The 21,183-nt window shown below is 50.0% G+C and overlaps 1 protein-coding gene across 2 annotated transcripts in view; it reads left to right on the forward strand.

Moving 5' to 3' along the window:
* The window catches only part of Col23a1 (collagen type XXIII alpha 1 chain), a 276,998-nt gene that overhangs the window by 182,483 nt on the left and 73,332 nt on the right, over positions 1 to 21,183 (forward strand). The gene's annotated exons all lie outside the window — the stretch shown is intronic.

Genomic DNA, 21,183 nt, shown 5'->3' on the forward strand with positions numbered 1-21,183 from the left:
CTGCATAGCGAACCCTGCCTCAAAAGAGCAGAAGGGTGGGGAAAGGACTTTTGTGCTCAGGTTTTCCATATACTTGGGATTCCGCCTTATTTTGTCACAGGAACGGAGATTGTACCTAAGGTCTTGTGCATACTAATCAAGTGCCCTCCTCCTGAGCCATGGCCCCAGCCCACCACCCCCTTTTAATCTGTGTCTGCAGGAGCACATATGTGGAGGCCAGAGGTCAACATTGAGTGTCTTTCTCTGTCTCTCCCTTCCTTATTTTATGAGACAGGGTACCTCACTGAACCTGAAACTCACCAGCTGTCTAGACCAGCAGTTCTGAACTTGCGGGTCATGACCCCTTTGGGTGTTCATAAGACCCTTTCACAGGGGTTGCCTAAAACCATCAGAAAAACAAAGATATTTACAGTATAATTCAGAACTAGCAAAGCTACAGTTATGAAGCAGCAATGAAAATAATGTTATGGTTGGGGGTCAGCACAACATGAGGAGCTATATTAAGGGTTACAGCATTAGAAAGGTTGAGAACCACTAGTCTAGACTGACTGACTGACCAGCACGCTTAAAAGATCCTCCTGTCCCTACCCGCTCACCCTTTACCCCAGCACTGGGCTTGCAGGTCAACCCTCCATGCCCAGTTTTCCCATGGATGTGCTTGCCCATAGCCCCAGCACTTGGGAGGCTGGGGGCAAGTTCCAGGCTAGCCTGGGCTACGTAGTAAGTCTTTCTGTCTCAAACGCCAAACAGGAGGAGGTGTGGGGAGATGCAGCTCCTGAGGAATGACCCTGGATTGTCTGTCTCCAGACCCCCACATGCATCTTGGCCCAAGATAAATAAGAAATAGGTATTTATTAGGGAAACAACACAAATAAGAGTAAATAACAGCCTTGGTCCTTTTGTTCCAGAAGATATAGTTTCTGCCCTCTGGATGCTCTCCGCCACCGAAGAGGGTGCGAGCCAGCACCTCCTCTACCTATAATGGGTCACGTCTCGTCTGCACTTGAAACCAAGTCCAAAGGGTGTAGCCACTGGCAAGGGAAGATGCCACTACACATAAACATATACAGCTTTTATAGTGCCAGAAAATGTCATTCCCCTGCCTCATCTCAGCCTGGACTGTTTAGTTGGCACAAGTAGCTAAGAATTCAGTTAACCCTGACCTGGCCCACATGAGCCACCTCCCTGTATGAGGCATGATAGCTTCTTCAAGGGCTGACAGCATTCCCCAACCCCTGCACGCCCTCTGCAGGTTTGAGAGGGACAGAGGAGCCCAAGGTGCTGGGGGAGACATTAGCCCCAGGGTGTCAGCAATTCCCTAGTTAGAGTGAACACAGGAGCCTGAGACCCAGGTGGAGTCTGGGAAAGTTAGGACCTGTCATCCCAACCCTCTGAAGGGGGAGGCCAGCCTGGGCTACATGAGACAATCAGGTGCTAATTTGGTTCCTTGCCCTGGTGGGGCTTATGAGCTAACACAAGGAGACAGGAAACAGACAAGTAACATGGCAGCAATATCAGATTCAGAGCGTGACTCAGGGAGACGGGAAGAAAGGAGAGGCCAAGCCTAGGTGGGAGGACTGGCAGGGACAGGCCATCTCTTGCTGCCAGATCAGCTGTGACTTTAGGCAAGCGAAAAAGGAAGCCAGTCGGGGCATCACCACCCTGTTGCTGCTGGGTCATCCACACTGGTGTGATTGTCCCCAGCACCCACCCGCTGAGCCTAGGCTTCCTCCCCATGTCTTTCCGTAATGTGGCCCCAGCCCCTATTATTTCTCAAGTCCCAAGTCCTTGTCTGTTTTTACCTTGGGGAAAAACAAAAAAGCTGGTGTGGAAATCTTGTAATGGAAACCAGATGAGGGCTTGGTAGAAATGTTTTTCTCTGCATCAATCACCAGAGTCCTTGCTGTGCTGAGGATTTTGTGAGGCCTTGGGCGCTCCTGCAAGGCCCCTTCCAGACCTGGCCAGGCTGGGAAAACAATGCTGCCTTCTGTGGCAATGCTCGTCCACTCCTGGGTGGATTCTAAGGAAGTTCAGGCAGGGAGGGACACAGCCTCTCTCGCCCACTGTACTCCTCTCGGGCCAGGGCCTGCATGGTTGGGGTCTCAGATGGGAGGGGCTGTGGAAAGTGGTAGATTCACAGCACCCAGCAGCTAGTGAGGCCAGGGTCTCCCAGAAGTCCCTCCTTACATCAGGGTTAGGAAGGCAAAGTCTCTTAGACACCATGGGGGCTGGTCCTGGAAAGGGCCCATACACTCAGGCAGGGAACTGGACTCAGAAGCAGAGTTGGGAATGGCCAGAAGACTCCTGACCAGAATTATCTGGCTGTTATCCGTGTGTATACTCAGCAAATGTATCCATCCCTCCCTGGCTCAACCCTGCATGGGACGCTGAGGCCCCACATCTCACTAGATGGTAAGGGAGACACAGAGAAAACCCAGGACCCATGGTCAGATACAGCCTGTGTTGAGGATAAGGGTGCTAAGGGGACATGGGACAGGACCACTCTGGGATGGCTTCCTGCCTACAGTTTCCCATCCTTAGGAAGCCAAGAGGAAAATAGCCATTAGCACCACATTTGTTTAGAGCAAGATAAGGTGAAGCAGAGAATGGTACCTGAGGCCACAGCAGATGTGGCAGGAGCCAGGATGTCCTTTGACCTTGTGGGTGACAGTGCTGGGGGAGGGGTGCCCAGGCCCTTAGCAGCAGGAGATCATCCTGACTGAGTCAAGATCAGAGGCAAGTATCTCAGAATTCAGGAGGGACCCCTCCCCAAGGCAGATGCTGCTGGACACAAGAGAAAGTATTCGAAGGCCTGAACCCCTTCTCAGAAGTACACACGTGAACACATACACACGAGTGTGTACACACACATACATACAAGTAAAAAACGTTAGAAACCAGACATGAAGGGAAGAAGCCAGATGTACAAGTCACATGCCATATGACTCTGCCTTTCCAAAATACCCAGAATAGACAAGTCTGTGTAGACAGAAAGTAGCCGGGAGGATTCCAGAAGCTAAGTGGGGACCTAGGAGCCACTTCTGATGCTATCACCGAGTGCCACAGGCAGGGTAACTTATAAATAATGAAGATTGAATAGACACAGGGTCCTGGAGGCTGCAAGTCCAAGGGCACGGTGTTAGCACCTGATGCGTTATAACCTGGTGCAAGTGACCATTGTGACCATACACTAGATAGAGAGGGAGAGTGAAGGAGGAGAGGGGTGTAAAGGCACCCTTTCATGGGGAGCCCAATCTCCCACCCCGAGTGTGTGTGTGTGTGTATGAGTGTGTGTGTGTAGAGGTCAGAGGTCAACATCAGACATCTTTAATCTCTCTACCTCATTTTTTTTGAGTCAAGGTCTCTTACGGGACCTGGAGCTCACTAGTGCAGCTGCACTGACTGGCCAGGGAGCTCTGGGAATCCTCCTGGCTCTGCCTCCCTAGAGCTGGGAATACAGGAACACACAGCCCACACATCTTTTTACATGGGTGCGGGGCTTGAATTCAGGTCCTCTTGCTTGTGAGGCAGGCACTTTCCTCAGTGAATCATCTCCCTAGCCCCAATGCTGGATATGTAAAGTTAAATCCGATTAAGGATTCAGCCCCCTGGTGATTGCCATAAATCAGTCTCCACAGACTGGTAGCTTCCTGATGGGATGATTGAGGAACACAACCATCTTTGCAAACTTCACCTGGGCTGCATTTCACCAGGGTGAAGCAGGGACAGGGACATGGGTCTGGACCTGGTGTCCTTCCCTTCCATCCCCGGGGCTCAGAGTGAGAGCCCTACCAGTGGCTTTTGCTGTTTCTCAAACTGATAGACTGCATTGTCTTTTTGGCATCTCAGGCAGACACAGGGCTAAGCCTCTGTGCTTCTCACTGGAGTTCCATCTGTCCAGTGTGGGACGGCCGCTGTCTGCAGCCCTCAGAGGCGCACACTGGCCTCTGCAGCTGAGCCTGATTAACAGTGATCCATGACGAGTAAGGCGGAGGCAGCGTGGGACACATGACCCTTCCCGGGGGAGCAAGCAACCAAAGGGCCCTGTGTGGGTCTCCCTCTAATTAGCATTCTTCTCGATGCCCTTCAAGATTTGAGGGGGGGTGTGAAGGTAGACCAGAGAAACGGCATGTATGTGACATTTAAATGTGCGTTTGTGTTCCGTGCTCAGGGTTTAGACACGTGATTTTCCTTTTACCCCTGATGACTGACAGTGGTCCTTCTAAGGAGAAATCTCAGTCTATACCAAAGGGAGAAGGTATTCCCTGCCAGAACCGCTGCAGCCAGCCTCTCCACGCATTTCCATTTAGACATTTCTTTTTAAAATTTCCAATGATGGACGCAGTGTAAAAACTAACTAAAATAAAAACAGTGTCAGTAATACATAGCTATCTTGCACTTTGGGAAAGAAATCTTGGTTTTAAAAAAATACTAGGGGGAAAGCTGAAGAGCTGGATTGTCGGCCTTTTAGAGCACTGATTGCTCTTCCAGAAGCACCCCTCCCTGGACCCACATGGCTGCTCACACATGTGCCTTGCATCATGTTCAAATGTTCAAACTGGATTGACCATATTTACCTCTTCAAACAATTAGTATTTCTTCAGGATGCAAACTCAAAATCCTGCTGAGAGTATAACTTGGCAGTAGAATGCTCGCCTTCCAGATCCATCCATATTGTCCTAAATAAGAGGATTCCATCTCCATGCATGTGTGTGTGGGCTCATCCTTTTTATGACTGTATTCTGTTGTGTGCATGTACCACTATTTCTTCAAACGTTTATGATCTGATGGACACTTGTTTCCATTTCTTGCATATCGCGAGTGTTACTTTAGTGGACATGGAGTACCCATGCTCCTCCATTTACGATTCTTATTCATCTCAGTCACTGTTCTATTGCTGTGAAGAGACACCATGACCAAGGCAGCTCTTATGAAATAAGGCATTTAATTGGGGGCTTGCTTCCAGTTTCAGAGGGCTCGTTATGGCAGTGAGCGTGGCAGAATGTGGGCAGGTGCCGGAGCAGAGGGCTAATCCCAGGCAGAGGAGTGAGCCCGGGCTTGGTGTGGGCTTTTGAAAATCCCCAGTGACACACTTCCTCCAACAAGGGCACATCGCCTAATCCTTCTAATCCTTTCAAATAGTGCCACTCCCTGAGGACTAAACTTTCAAATATATGAGCCTATGGGGCAATTCTTACTCAAACCACCACAGAGTTAATCTTCACTGCAGATTCTCTAACTTGATCCCAGATCTCACTGACAGAGCTAGCCTAGCAAACCAGCTTGTTCCTGCTCCAAGGATCCTGTCTCCACCTTCTGGGAGCTGGATTACAAGCAGACTGCCACTCCCACCCAGCATATACATGGGTACTGGAGATTTGAACTCAGGTCATCAGCATTTGCACACTAAGTACTTTATCTACTGAGCCACCTCTCCAGGCTTCTATTTCTTTTCTGAATCTTGGGTTTTAAGGGACAAGAATGGGGAATGGCCATCTTTATCTGGGCCTCTGACTCCTGTTTGGTCTGTGTAATTCTTGAAGACATTCTAGATTTGTTTCTCCTTTCATTTTAGTTTCTAGGAGTCTTCCATGTGGCTCATTATGTGATGGGCTTCTAAAACATTCTGAGTCTGGCATCATTTGGTCACACCCTCAAGAGCTGGATAGTAGTTGGTTGTGAGAGTCAAGGTTCTGAGTTCAGTGTTCATAAGCTCACTTTCGCTCAAAGCTATGGCCTTGTCACCTAGAAGTCCATGTTGGTTCCTTGTCACTCGTCCATCCTTTCTGGGCCTTTAGGCTTCCCTGCTTTCTAACAGCCTCGCTCAGATGTGTTAAAGTGTGAGTTTTGTCTTAACTACAAATGATGTTTTCAGATTTTCAAACACAGATCTGGAATTAAGGTTCTAGCCCCACTTGGTGGCACACGACTTTAATCTGAGCACTCAGAAGGCAAAGTTGGGCAGATCTCATGAGTTAGAGGTCAACCTGGTCTACACAGAATTTCAAAACAACCAGGGCTACATAAAGAGACCCTGTCTCAAAACTTTAAAAAAAAACTAGTCTATTTCCACACACACACGCACACATACACACACACACACACACACACACATTGCCATCCTGCATATATTATTAGCAGTTTATGTATCAACTACATAAGGTTTTTATTTACCTCATGAAGTCCCAGAGGAGATGGCACTGGACAGGAGTGTAAATGCAGCAGTCACATAACCTGGAAGGGTCTCAACCTGAGAGACTGCTTCCCCAGCTTCAGAATGGTCTGGATGTGGTGTCTAGGGTAGGTGCCTCCCAGGTCAACCAGGATTGCAGAGAGTCTGACTCTGAGTGCCAGTCCCCAGCCCCATGCCCACGTCTGCGGCATGTCCGCCACAGTTGCCTGTCCTCACATCTCCTTTTCCATGTGACTTTTCAAATGGGAACAGGGAGCCTTGTGCAGAGAGGCTGCAGCCCAGCCCCCACCCCACCCCTGTCCACCCACCTTGCAATGACCAGGCTCACTGCTCCTGTCTGTAAGACCAGCAGCCATCAGTTAAGCAAGTGCAGAGCCTTCACAGAATTCCTTCTGATCCAGACCTCAGTGGGGAGGTCAGGCTACTTCCAAGTCACTGTAGTCCAAGAGTGCCTTGCCTGACTGGAAGATGAGAGGGTTGTGGCAGACAGAGTGGAGGGCCAGCAGGCTCTCCCTGGGGGTGGCCTCTGACCTGGACAGTAGCTGGAGGCAGGGTGTTGAGCCTTAGCCCAGCTTCTCCATCTCAGAAGCAGAGGTGGGAGTGGAAATCGGTCACCAAGCCAGGCCCTTGCCTCCTGCTCTGACAATTGCCTTTGGGGGACACTCTGCTATTCTCCTGTGGGTGACTTCTTGGGGGAATTCAACTAGTAGGGGCAAAGAGATGACATTGTTCTCAGCCAAGCAAGCCCTGACTGCAGAAACCAAACTTCGGGACTTTCATGGGGACATTCCTCCCAAGAACCCAATAGGAAAGAATGAAGTGGCCATTTTATAGCCAAATATGTGACATACCCACCAACCAGCAGCTAGCCTTGGGCAATGCCAGAATCCCACCCCTGCCCATCCCTGAGCCAGCCACCAACCACCCCCCCAGCGGGCCATCACCACCCACCCATGCCCCATTTAGCCATCTTCCATCCACCCACTGTTAGAGCCTCCAGGGCCAAAAAGTATGCGAAATCTGTACCTGTCCCAAATTCTCCCACTTCTGTGGGACTGAGTCTCCTTCTTGAGGCAGGAAAGTCACAAGATCCAGCCAAGTCACCCATGGCCAGTATGCACACAGCCCTGAAGAAGGCTCAGCTGGACCAGTGTCCCTCCAGAGAGGACAGTGAGCCCTGCACCCCACCTCCACCCATGGGAAGCTGAACTCTGGGGGCAGAGGGGACGGCCTGGGGTCCCCAACGGGTAGCTCGCCTCTCAGTGTCTTCTTTTCAGTTGCCCCCTCAGGAAGCATCCCACACTCTCTTCCTCTCTGTTACGCTTGTAAGTCCTTCGTTTTAATTACCTCTTAAGTACCATCAAGTCAGGAATGGGACAGACTGACCTGCAGAAACCACGTGAACTTTTTAACAGGATTTTCTTTCTTTTTTATGGTTTATTTCTTTATTTCTGGCTATGTCTCAGTTGGTGGGGTAATTATCTAGCATACACAAAGCCCCAGGTTCAATCCCCAGCACTGTGTACCCCAAGCATGGTGGTACACTGCTGTAATCCCAGCACCTGTGAGGTTGAGGCAGGAGGACCACAAATTCAAGGTCATCCTTAGCTATGTAGTGAGTTCAAGGCCAGCCTGGGCTAAAGCACGGTGGTACATGCCTTTAATCCTAACACGCAAATTGCTGCAATCTGCCTGCCTTTGTCTCCTAAGTATTGTGAGTGCAGGCATGCCCCACTGTGCCCGACTACCCTGTCTCTGGATCTGTCACCCACTCCACCCTGCAGGCAGCAAAGCCTGAAGTCCTGCCAGGAGGTCACAGAAGGGGTTTGTCAAAATTCCTAATTGCAGATAACAGACTCTACTCATCTCATTTAAGCCAAAAGGGTGGGGGAGTTACAGGATCTAAAGGCCACGGGGGATGGAGCTTCCGGTCCTGGCACCCTGTACTGCACCTCTGACCCAGGCTGCCAACATCTCTCCTGCCAGGTCAGGAAGCTGCCTCCAGCTGCTGGCTCAGAATCACCCTGTCTGTCTCAGCAGATAGGGATGCTCCTGGCCCCACCCGGTCCCCACCCATCGTAGCTCTGCATCAAATTCTCCCAGATGCCTGGCTCAGTTGGGGGCATGAAAACCACACTGGTCTCCCAGCAACAAGACAACTTATATGCCCTGTTTGATGGTGGGTTCCCACACAGAGCCAAGAAGATGTTAAGATTTGAGCAGGCATGAATGACTGCTGTTTTAAGCTGTGGGGAGGGGGTCCTGCTCCATTACCTGGAAGGTCACCAGTGCAAGCCTGAACCAGCTACCCACCCTAAGGAAGATCTCTACGCCATCATGAGGTTCCAGAGTCCCCAATAAGTGAAGGACATTGCTCAGAGAGAAGCCACCCAACCCCAGCCACCCAACAGCCCAGAGCCACCTGCAGTGGTCCCTGGCAGGCCAGCTGGTTAGCTGCGTCCACCCCTCTAGCCAAGTAGCTTTGGTGGCTTTCGCATGCCTTCCTCCTGGCATGGGCCTGCCCAGCTGACTGCCAGTCAGGGCAGCTGTGTCACTATTTCAGAACTCTTTGATCTCTTCGTGGAATTTGGGGGACACGTCTGCCAGCTTGAAACCATTTCCCAGCAGCTGATAACAGCTGGGCTTAAAAGATGAAAAGCCTTGCAGATGTCTCAGCCAGCTCAGCCTGAAAGCGAGAAGCCAAGTTGTAAACTCCTGTGCCTGGTGGTGTCTGTGCCTGCCCCACCCTCCCGCCAGCGGCTGCTCCAGCCTCAGAACCCCAAGGCTCTAGGAACTTGCACAGCAGGGTACCAACACCTGCACCCAGGCTGCTGAGTCCTAGGGCCATGAGAGAGTTCGGGGGACACATGGCCGGGAGGCCCTGTCAGAATAGGAGGTTCAAACTGATAGCACCTTGACTCGATCCCTGGTGGGCAGGGTGGCTATTTCTATTGTGGGGAAGAACAGCCGTAGATGCCAGGTGTCTCACTCAATCTCTCTCTGCCTTGCTTTTTGAGACAAGGTCTCCCACTGGCCTGGAGCATGTCAAGCCCCAGGAATCCTCCCGTCTCCACCTCCTCAGCACTGGGATTACATAGGGCACACTCAGTTTTTTGTGGGTTCTGGAGGATTGAACTCGGGTCCTTGTGATTGTGTGGCAAGTTCTTTACACACCGAACCATCTCCCCAGCCCTTCTGTTCGGGTGGTCACGTTACCAAGTACCAGGCCTACATTCAGAATTGGATATGGGTCTCCCATAAGACTCTCGTCAACCAGAGAAAGCAGGTACAGGTGTTAAGTCCAGCTTACAGATGGGGAAACTGAGTCCCAGGGAAGTTATGTGACTTGCTCAGGACCACACAAGAAATATATGGCCAAACTAGAATTTATCAAGCAGGTCTATCAAAGCCTTTGCTCTCCACTATTGTACCTTTTTGCAAGATAAACCTAGGAACATAGTGTCTGCCTTCTAGAAGTTTCCTTTGACAAGAACCATCCCAAGCTACACAAGTCAGTACCCAGGCTCGCAGAAAGAAGTAAGAAATGACTTAGCAGTGTGGGTGGGACCTAAACCCATCAGACATTTGTCAGCTTGCAGCAACTTTGAGTCATTGCCCTCTGCAGGCCTTCAAGCTCTCGTGTAATTTATTCAGCAAATGTTTATGAGCTTGTCCTACACAACAGACAAGGTGCATCCCGCTGAGTCACTCCCATGTAAAAGGATATAGATGGCAGCAGGCAGGTAGCATGGGCATATAGTTATTGGAAAGCTGGTTTGAGGGGAATATCAGAGATGGCCTCTCTGATAAGTCACATTTGAGCTGAGACCTGAACACCAAGCACCTGACTCCCCTGAAATGGCAGCTGGTGGGTGGAGGACAGCATTAGGTGATCAGAAAGAAAGCCTGTGTGGCTCACAAGGGAGGGGGTTTGGAAAAGATCAGAGATGTAACTGAGGGGCAGCCTAGACTCAGACACACCAACGTGAGGTCACTGCATCTTTACCTGTGGATAAACTGCTTGCCATGCAGCCATGAGAACCTGAGTTCAGACCTGCAGCACCCATGTAAAAAGCCAGGCACATGCATGCATGTCTGTAACCCCAGCACTGGGGGAGGCAGAAACAGGTAGATCACTAGAGTCTACTGATCAGCCAGTCTAACTGAATTGGTGAGCTCTGTCTAAAACTTAAGTGAAAACCAGCAAGCTGGCTCAGCAGGTAAAGGCTGAGTTCAATCTCCCATCCACACCTACATGACAGAGAAAATCAATACCCATGACTTGTTCTCTGACCGCCATACCTGTACAGTGGTGTCAACATGTACACCCACAGTCCATCAGCCAATAATGTGAGGAGTGATTGAGGAAGACACCAGCGTCGACCTCTGACATCCACATACATGTGCACTCCTCATACAGCTGCACGCATGCGTGCACACATTCACATGAACACACAAACATGTGAAGGGCAGCAGTGCCTGTCCCCAGCAGTTCCTGTCCCACCTGATCATGGCCCCTCCTGGGATGAGCTAGCCAGGTCAAGCAACTCAGGCTTTGCCTCCTAGGTCTCCCTACCAAGGACTCCTTTATCACACAGGCAAGGGCTCCATAGAACCCGACATCCACAGCTCTTTGTCCTGCATCCAAAAGTCATACATGGGCCTGAGATGTCCCATGGAGGATCACAGGGAACAGATGAAATACTGGGACAGTAAGGTCCCTCTTTGTAGGGCCTCCAAGGACTTCTGTCAGCTCTCCTTCTGACTAGTGACTGTCTTGGTGGGCGTTGGGAAGTGTGGCTGCTTTTCAGACACTTATTGACTGGCTCCCTCCTTGCTGGCCCAAGGAGAGTCTGAGACGCAGAGTTATAGAGTCTGTGCTGATAGCTCGGGGACTAGTGAGTGAGGGTCAGAAGCTGGCCAGCTAAACTTGGTGGTGACACGGCGGGAACTGGTTCCATTACGTCCTGGCATAAATGAAAGCCGACCCTTATGAATTCCAAAGTCAGAGGCAGTAGATTTCAATCTTGGCCGTGTCATCTGCAGAAGAAATCATATACTCTAGTTTTCACCTGGGGATAAATTTGTTTTACAAAACTTAGAAATGAGTTCGATAGTGAACTCTCAGGCAGGTTTGTGGTAGAGGTAAAGTGAAGGACTCTGGGCAGAAAACTGCTAACATTTAAAACCTGAAACTAGATGCAACACACGGGGCTCTGAGCCGTCAGAGCCAGTGATGCTTTGGGGCTAGGCTAGGAGATCTTCCCTGGGACCTCCCAAGCTAGGGCTGCCTGGATTGGCTGGGTTCCTACATCCTTCAGTTTTGATTTTCCTCACTCTGTCTTTAGCCCTATCCAGCCCTAACTCCCAGACCATCGCCCGGTGTTATGGTTTAGGTCTAAAATGCCCAACGGCTCATGTGTCAAAGACCTGGGCCTCGGCCAGTGACATTACTGGGAGACAGGGCTGAGGAAAGGCAGTTATAACATTGGTGGCATGGCCTTGAAAATGACCTAAGAACCCTACCCCTCCTGGGATCTCCCCCCATACCCGGCTGCCATGGAATAAGCAGCTTTCCTCTACAACGTTCCTTGCTGTGCTGTTCTGCCTGCTACAGGCCCAAAAGCAAGTGAGCATGGACTGAAACTGTGACCCAAAATAAACCTTGCCTCCTTCTAAGTGGATTACTGCAGGTATTTTGTGGCAGCAATGGGACACTAACATATTGATGAAGCCCCATCATGGGCCTCCTATATTACTGCAAGGACATCACCTGCCTGATGTCCCGGCTTCTCCCCTTCAAGTGCTGCCCTGGAACCTAAGTCACCCCCAGGCCCTGCCCAGCACAAAGACCCAGAGTCTCTGATGTGGCCTGGTCATGTGCATGCTTGCTGTTACTCTTTAGGTAAGATCACGTGTGTGCATCATGAGTGCCCAGATAGTTAGCCCAAAGTTCACAAGCTCCACTTGCTTATGGGACCTGAACCATCAACCTTGTTTGAATGTAAAATGTCCCGCTTAGGCTCCTGTTTGTGAACACTTGATCTCTAGGGGACATCTGGGAAGGCTGTGGAACTTTTAGGAGGGAGGGGCCTCACTGGAAGAGGTGGTACCTGGGAGAGGCTCCACTTCTATTCACTCTCTGTCTCCTGACTGGAGACACAATCTCCACCCCCTGCACCTGAGGCCGTGCCTTCCCCACCACGATGGAGTGCATCCGCTTAAACCATGAACCCAACGAGCCCTTCCTGCCTTACATTACTTCTTGTCGGTGTTTGCATCAGCCACCAAAAAAGTAACACATACAAATCTCATCTGGTGACTGTTCAGACTCAAAATTCTACTGGCCCAGCAAGTCTCCGCACGTGTAGGAGGGAGGCCATGATCCCCTCAACATCCCTCGGGTGACTGACAGGCTCAAGTGTGAGTCTCAGAGCACTCCTATTCCCTCTACCTGGAGCACCCTTCTCTTCTGCATCCAGTCAGCTCTTGATGTCTGTCTTCTCCAAAGTAAGTTGCCCAGGGAAACCTGACCCCTGTAAGAAGTCATGAGCCTTTCCTTCCTAGCGTGATGCAGTTTCTAATTTGGCATCGTTGGGTCTATGTGTGTCTCCCCGAGAGGTTGGAAAGATGAGGAGAGGGACAGTGTCTTTCCTATAGTGTCCCAGGCTCTGATTCTGAACCTGGGAAACCGACTGAGTTCTGTTGGTAATTATCACCTTCTTCTATAACTAACCTGCGGCTTCTCGTGTTTTCTGAGTTTTGTGTTTATTCTTTGAGGATTTCACAAATGATACAATGTATTTTGATCTTATTCATCCCCCACTTCCCCATTCCTGCTTCTCCTAGACCCCTCCCATTTCCCCCCACCTTCATGTCCTCCTTTTTTTTTTTTTTTTTTTTTTTTTTTTTTGGTTTTTCGAGACAGGGTTTCTCTGTGGCTTTGGAGGCTGTCCTGGAACTAGCTCTTATAGACCAGGCTGGTCTCGAACTCACAAAGATCAGCCTGCCTCTGCCTCCCGAGTGCTGGGATTAAAGGCGTGGGCCACCAACGCCCGGCCATGTCCTCCTTTTTTAAAGTTTATTAACCCACTGAATCTAATTAGTGCTACCCATATGTGCATGAGTGCGAGCTGGTTCACTAGAGCACGGACACTTTGCCAGGGACCACACCTCTGAAGAGAGCCAGCTCTCCTTCCCCTAGCACAGTTACAAGCTGTCAATAGGTCCTCAGCTGGGGGCGAGGACTTGTGTGATCCTCCCATCCCTGTAGAAATGGTCACTGGGTGGATCCCGTGTAGACATGGTACTGTGACGTCATGAGTGTAACAGCCCTGTCATGTTCAAAAGACACTGTTGGCCCACATCCTCCCCAGCCGCTATCTCTTAGAATCTCCCGGCACCCTCTTCCTTCATGTGCCTTAGAGGAAAGATGTGTGACGTAAGTGTCCCATGTAAGACAGAGCACTCTGTAGACGCCTACTCGCTGCTACAGCTTCTGAGCATTACAGCTATGTTATGTCAACTAAAAATAAATAAATTAAATAATCTGCCAGGCATGGTGATGCATACAGCACCCAGGAGGCAGAGACAGGGAGATCTCTGTGAGTTCAAGATCAGCCTGGTCTATACAGCAATGTCCAGGCCAGTCGGGTCTGTGTGTCCTCAGGGAAAGACAGATGGTGAGCCAAGCTCAGCCCTTGGGATGTCATCTGAGACCCTGCTCTATATTCTAGATCATTGGGGAACCACTGAACTTAAGGGTCTGCTGTATTGCATCGTAGTATGCTCTTGACTGTCCCCACTGATAGCTTATCATTGTGTTTGTCTCACACACACACACACACACACACACACACACACACATCTCCATAGCATCTCAAGTAGCCCAGGCTAGCCCCAAGCTTGCTATGTAGTGTGTAGCTGGAAGAGGACCTCTGGAAGAGCAGCCAGTGCTCTTAAGTGCTGAGCCATCTCCCCAGCCCCATTTCTCTTGTTCTTGTCATTTAAAAGATCCCTTGAGTCACCTTCACACCCATCTATAACAAATACTGATTGGAGGAGGCTTTGGTTGGGTCCTAAACCATACTCTCTTGTTTTCTAAAATACACTGTTTGAGTGAGTACCATTTAAAACAAAGGCCTCTTCCAAAGACTAGAATGAAGGGTAGTGCCTTCCTTTCTGAAATCTTACTTCACATGCAGCCTTCCTGCTGACAGGAAGTTATTAGTATACCCACTTTACAGATAGAGAAATTAAGGCCCAGAGGCCAAGACAGGATTTGAACCTGGGCCTCTGTGCTTTTGTGCTGCAGGTTCAGGAGATGATTTGTGTTTGTTCCTTTAGAAGAGAATGAGCTGACAGATTTAGTAAGCCGCCTTCAGTAGGGTCAAAGGCACAGACTAAAAATGAAGAATGTGTCCCCAGGGAAGGGAGGCTCATGAGGAGGTTAAAGGCAATAGGGCTGTGAAGAGAAGCTGTTTGACAAGAACAAAGGAGATGACAGACAGGAATTGTAATTCACTGGTGATGCATGGGCGAGGGAGGCATGAAGGATGACCCCAGACACTCCCTGTGACTGTGAAAGAGCCCAGGCCACAGGTTGCACATGGCCTCCCATCCCACGCAGGGACTGGCCTGCTGGCCTCTCCTGGCAGGACAGCGAGACACAGGCCAGCTTCCCAGATGCTAGCCTTACCTATGTCTGCCCTCTCAGCAGGAGCCAGAGTGAAGGGCATGGAATCCACTGTGTGGTCCCTGCTCTGTGGGCAAGATCCTTGCTGTCAACCCTTCCTCTCTGCAGGGTCTGTGGAATTCTCTGAAGTCCTTGGCTTCCCACAGAGGAAAAGCAGCTTCATGCCAGGATTGTCTGGGTTATTTGGAGTGGGAAGAGAGCCCTGGTCCCTGGGCAATAGGCCTGGGGTCCTAATGCCCCAGGAACCCTTCAGAGAAACCAGAGATGCCACTGGCTGATGCTACCCTGAGGGTCACCCCCTGGACCATGCCATCATAGGACTACATAGTGTTAACAGCCACTATACAGACTGACCACTGGCCTCAAACTGAAGCATGTGGACTCTGCCTCCTATAAATTGTCCCCCAACCCTCCTGAGCCCGTTTCCTCCTCTACAGAACAGAGATGTTAATCCACGTTTCACAGCACTCCTAGACTAATCGTGAAGTGAGAGGTGGGCCCATGGCCCAGTAGTAGAATGGCTAGTATGCACCAGGCCTGGGTTCAATCCCAAGTCACCAGCTGCCCTTCCTAAGGCCCCCACAGCACCGCTATCTCTCTAATTACATGCCCATGCTGTATGGTAATTGGTTATTTGATGATGCTCTCAGATCCCTTGGGAGCTACTGAGTGCGGGAATTGGAATGTCAGGCTGGAGACTGAGCTCAGCAGCGGAGTGCTGGCCTAAAGGATTGAAATGTGCTCACTGAGGTATCCCCAGGACCTAGTAAAGTGCCAGGTACAGGGTGGGTTATCAATGCATGCTTTATGGATGGGTAGGCGAGTGGATAGACCAATGGATTGATGGACCAATGGACACACAGGTGGATGGACAGACAGATCAATGGCCGAAAAGATGAATGAATAAGGATTGATAAATTAATGGGTGGGTGGGAGGATGGATGGATGGCAGATAGATAAATGGACAGATAACTGACAAAGATAGATGGTCAAAAGCACAAACGAACAAAGATTTATAAATTGACTGACTGGTGGGTAGGTGAGTGGATGGTAAGTAGACAGGAGGATGGAAAACAGATGGATGGATGGGTGAATGGATGGACGGACAAATGGACAGATGGACGGACCGATGTGTGGAGGAAATGAATGGATGACTGGACAGATGGGTAGATACATAAATGGTCAAAAGGATGAATGAAGAAAGGTTGATAAGATGATGGTTGGATGGACTAACATGTGGATGGATTCACTAACCCTAGAATAAATGTTGAACAATTTTCTCTATCAGGATAAACAGATGCAAAGTGACTATGTGAGAGAACATGAATGAAGCCGAAGAAAGTTAGTTAGAGGGATGGTCCATCAGCCCACAGATGAGGAAAGGAAGGGCAAGGGCCAGGAGTGGCTCCTTACAGATCACCTGCCTGCGATCTCTGAGTTCAAGAAAGGAGAGAGGAGAATGTGAATTGGAGGAATGCCCCACTGGACAGAGGACCTGACATTTTTATACCTTCTCGGTCTTTTCTAAGTGTGTCCTGTCTGTGAGTTGAAGGAATTGTTCCCAAGGTTCCAATGAGCCAGGACTGGGAGAAAGAACCCATAAGCACTCTCTTACAGTCTACCAAGGAGAGGGAAAATGAGTTCTTTCTAAATAAACTTTGAGTCTACTTCCAAGTATGTTTGGAAAGCGCAGTGGCGGCTTTCATGAGGGTAAATTATACGTGTTCCTTTCAGAGCTGTGTTTAGGGGCGCTTAGCTGTGCAGGCATTCCCCAGAGACGGTGCTAAAATGCGTAGGAGACAAGAAACATATGGCAGATGACGATGTCAGACAGGCTTACTGTGAGCATATGGGCTCCACTGTTGATGGAATACTCAGCAAGTGTTTCAGAGGACCTTTCCTGAGGTGGAGGCCAGTGAGAATAGACCCCCTGCTCATAAATCCTTGGGAAAAAAAAAACAGGCCTGTCTCCCACACACATGCAACTAATTATCTGGGGTCTCCAGGCTCTCCCCAGGGAGTGGTTAAGAGCAGTTTACTGGGGTAGATCCACTCAAGTGTGCTTTCCAGTCCTCGGGGACTATAGCAGCTTGCCCTTGGTTCAGAAACAGGCATCTCCCAACCCTCACCACCAGTGGGCAGAGGAGAGAAATGGCAGGTGTGAAACACGGACAAGGAACGAAATCAGCACCCAGACCCAAGCTGCTGCTGGGCACCCTGGAACCCACAGCCCCTCTACGTGATCACTGGTGACCATCTACCTTGGTCCAGTTTAGCAAGAGGCACACAGAGAACATCAGAGTAAATCCGGGAGCTCCCTACTCTGTGGGGCTCATGGTCTAGACAGATGGGCAAACACCATCCAGGACACTAAGTACTAGAGCAAATAAATAACCCTACCCAAGGGTGAGCATCCAGGAAGGAGATGACACAATTCCATGTCCTACCTGGGTCCCAGAGAATGGGGAGGAGTTTTTCCTAGCAACACGCAAGAGAGTGGATACTGAAGATACAGGTGAAACAGCTCAGTGGGCGTATTGCATCTGGACCAGGTGGATCAGCACTGTGTCAGGGGAGGTGAACAGGGATGGGCAGAGAAGCCCACAGAGAGAAGTCCAGCTCAGCCAGACTCTTGACCAGGCAACTTTGTGTTCCAGGATTGGCAAGCCCCCAGGTTGTAAGGGAAATGGCATAATGAGATCTATGGTTGGGAAATATCGCCCTGACTATGGGGCAGAGAATGCAAGGCAGAAAAGAGGAAAGGGAGAAGCAGGGGTGAGGCTGTGCCTGTGTACAGAGACAGAGAAGCAGGGATGAGGTTGCCTGTGTACAGAGACATAGAGAAGCAGGGGTGAGGCTGTGCCTGTGTACAGAGACATAGAGAAGCAGGGGTGAGGCTGTGCCTGTGTACAGAGACATAGAGAAGCAGGGGTGAGGCTGTGCCTGTGTACAGAGACATAGAGAAGCAGGGGTGAGGCTGTGCCTGTGTACAGAGACATAGAGAAGCAGGGGTGAGGCTGTGCCTGTGTACAGAGAAGCAGGGGTGAGGCTGTGCCTGTGTACAGAGACAGAGAAGCAGGGATGAGGCTGTGCCTGTGTACAGAGACAGAGAAGCAGGGGTGAGGCTGTGCCTGTGTACAGAGACATAGAGAAGCAGGGGTGAGGCTGTGCCTGTGTACAGAGACATAGAGAAGCAGGGGTGAGGCTGTGCCTGTGTACAGAGACATAGAGAAGCAGGGATGAGGCTGTGCCTGTGTACAGAGAAGCAGGGGTGAGGCTGTGCCTGTGTACAGAGACATAGAGAAGCAGGGGTGAGGCTGTGCCTGTGTACAGAGACATAGAGAAGCAGGGGTGAGGCTGTGCCTGTGTACAGAGACATAGAGAAGCAGGGGTGAGGCTGTGCCTGTGTACAGAGACGATAGCACCAGGCTCAGTAGGGACAGATGGGCTGTGGGTCCTTTTCTTCTGGACTGAGTGAGCTGGGTTAGGTTATTTACCACTCAAAGTTACAAACATGGAAAGAAGGGCACTTGCCTCATGGAGTTTCTAGAAGGTCACAGTTCCTATACACTAAGCCAGCGCAGGCATGACACCCTCACTGAGGTGGGATTCACTGCCCTTGATAGTTGAAGGCAGTAAATTGGAATGATGGCTGTGATGGGTCTGTTCACACCCGGTGGGGCTCCTGGGAATGAGGTGATGTTGACAGAGGCTGGGGGTTCATTTGGAGATTAGGAATGAGGTCTTTGGTTCAGTCCGCTTGGCCCACAGCTACAAGAACTGTTGAGGTCCCATCTCTGCTGAACTAGAGGCAGAATGGCATGGAGGCTCTGAGCATGAGCTGTTGCCATGGTCAGACGACTTCAAGACAGTGACTGGGCCTCTCTGGATCAGCTTTCTGTCTTGGGGGAGGGGAGGCTTCTGCCTCAGAGGAGCCTGTGGCCTTTCAGGGAATGATTTGTGGTCACACAATCCTTGCCAGAAGTGCACATCAAAGTAAATGGTCCTGATGATAGAAATAAATACCAGTGAGTTGAGAACCAGCCTGGGGAAAGGGCAGGGAAGGAGTGCTGGGATGCCGGGCAAGCACGAGAACCCGAGTTCAGATCCGAGGTGTCCACATTAAAAAAAAAAAAAAAAAAAAAAAAAAACAGGTGCCGAAGCATCCACCTGCAATCCCAGTTCTGGGGTGGCAGAGACACGTGGATCCATGATGTCATTGGCCAGCCAGCCTAGCTCAATAAGGGAGATCCAGGTTCAGTGAAGGACCTCCCATCTCAAAAAATAAGGTGGGGAGCTAGAGAGATGGCTCAGCAGTTAAGAGAGTGCACTGCTCTTCTGGGGGACCTGAGTTTGGTTCCCAGCGCCCACATCAGGTGACACACAACCTCCTGTAACTTTAGCTGCAGAGGGATCTGATGTCTCTGACCTCTACAAGCACATGCACTCACTCACACACACACACACAACACACACACACAAACACACACACACACACACATTAAAAACAAATCTTTAAAAATGAGGTAGGGAGCATTAAAGTCAGCCTTGACCTCCACATGCAGGCACACACATGATGTGCATATGTATACCTGCATACCTACATGCACATGTACACAGACACATATTCATGTGTATACACACACGCATATAGACAAAGTAGAGGCTGAAAATTCAATCCAATGATAAAGCGTGTACCCCAATGCTGATATTATAAACCAAATGAATTAATGCAGTGTTATATAACAACCTACTGGACAAACTGTATGATATGTTAGTCACAAGTTAATAAACATGCTGAGAGAATTATGCTTCTGGGGAGGTAGCTCGGTGGTAAAAATGCTTACCTGGCTTGTGTGAGGCCCTAGGCTCTACCCTCAACACTGGAGGGGGGAAAACTGTAGATGTTTGACCACATGGGCCTACCAACCAGCCAGCCCGTGAAGGAAGAGACAGCAAATCCCAGCCCTGGCCACATGGGACCTCCAGGAGCAAAAATGAAGACAGGGAGCAGGGAACTTTAGAGTTACCCTCGGAGCAGCCAGGCCTGAGGTAGGCAGAGCAGTTTTCAGCAGCAGGAGCTCCAATAGAAGCCTGGTCCTCCCTTCTACCCTGGCAATCAAAAAAAAAGTCTTGAATGACTCAAGGTCCTTTAAGGTGCACAGCAATAACCCAAAGGAACTAGAGACCTAGATGAGATGCTTTTGCCCTAAGGGCCCCCAAAACCTTTCCTCCTAGCCTCTTAGCCCCCCAAAACTCATAATCTTCAGACCTGCACATCTGGAACAGCTTCCTCAGAGTGCCCCCCAGAGCCTGGCTAAGAGAAAGACCAAGCTTTGGAGAGTGTGTGACTCCCAGCCTTAACTGACATTAGCCATGGGTAGCCCCATCCCGATCCTGAGGTCTGTAACAAGGACACTGGTGTCCCTAGACCTGCCCTGACAGTTACATGAGCTCGGAGGTTTCCTGCAGCACACAGTCTAAGCATCATGCCCACTTCTTGACTGAGGAGGGCTGTGTACCAGCCAAGTTGACAATCAGTCAGTTTTGTTTTGTTTGAGGGGGCGGTGCCAGCACCTCAGTGTCCCAATATCTAAAACAGAGATCATACTTGCTCTCAATAGTGATCTAGCTTCCATCTGTGTGTCAGACACCCTGGGAAACCATACCCATGAGCCTGTAGACAGGGGAAACATGAGGTTCTAGAGAAAGAAAGACCATATACACTGAAGAGCAATGACAGGGGGATTGGAATGGAAAAGGATGTTTGTGTCCAAGGCTGAAGTTGGATTGGAGGAAGAGCCTCCTGGTTTGGTTGGGGGTATTGGTTTAATTGTAGGGGTTGACTTTGGCATGTTTAGGGTTTGTTGTTTGTTTGTTTGTTGGGATTTTGTTGGGCTTGTGTGACACTGAGGATTGAACCTAGGACCCCCATAGTGCTCTTTCCACTGAGCCACACTCTCAACCCCAGAGGAATAATATTACATGTCTTCATAGAGTGACTGTGGGTGACAAAATTAATTGTACATCTCAAAATAGCTAATAGAGAGCCGGGCGGTGGTGGGGCACGCCTTTAATCCCAGCACTCGGGAGGCAGAGGCAGGAGGATTGCTGTGAGTTCGAGGCCGGGCTGGACCGACAGCCTCCAAAACAATACAGAGAAACCTTGTCTCGTAAAAACCAAAAAAAAAAATAGCTAATAGAGAAGATTCCACATGTTCTCAGCACCAAGAAGTGATGGATGTGTCGCAAGCACCCTGATCTGATCATTACATAGAACACTTGCCTCCTGACA

Source organism: Mesocricetus auratus, unplaced genomic scaffold (genome assembly GCF_017639785.1).
Source record: "Mesocricetus auratus isolate SY011 unplaced genomic scaffold, BCM_Maur_2.0 Super-Scaffold_100007, whole genome shotgun sequence".
In the NCBI taxonomy this organism is placed as follows: Eukaryota; Metazoa; Chordata; class Mammalia; order Rodentia; family Cricetidae; genus Mesocricetus; species Mesocricetus auratus.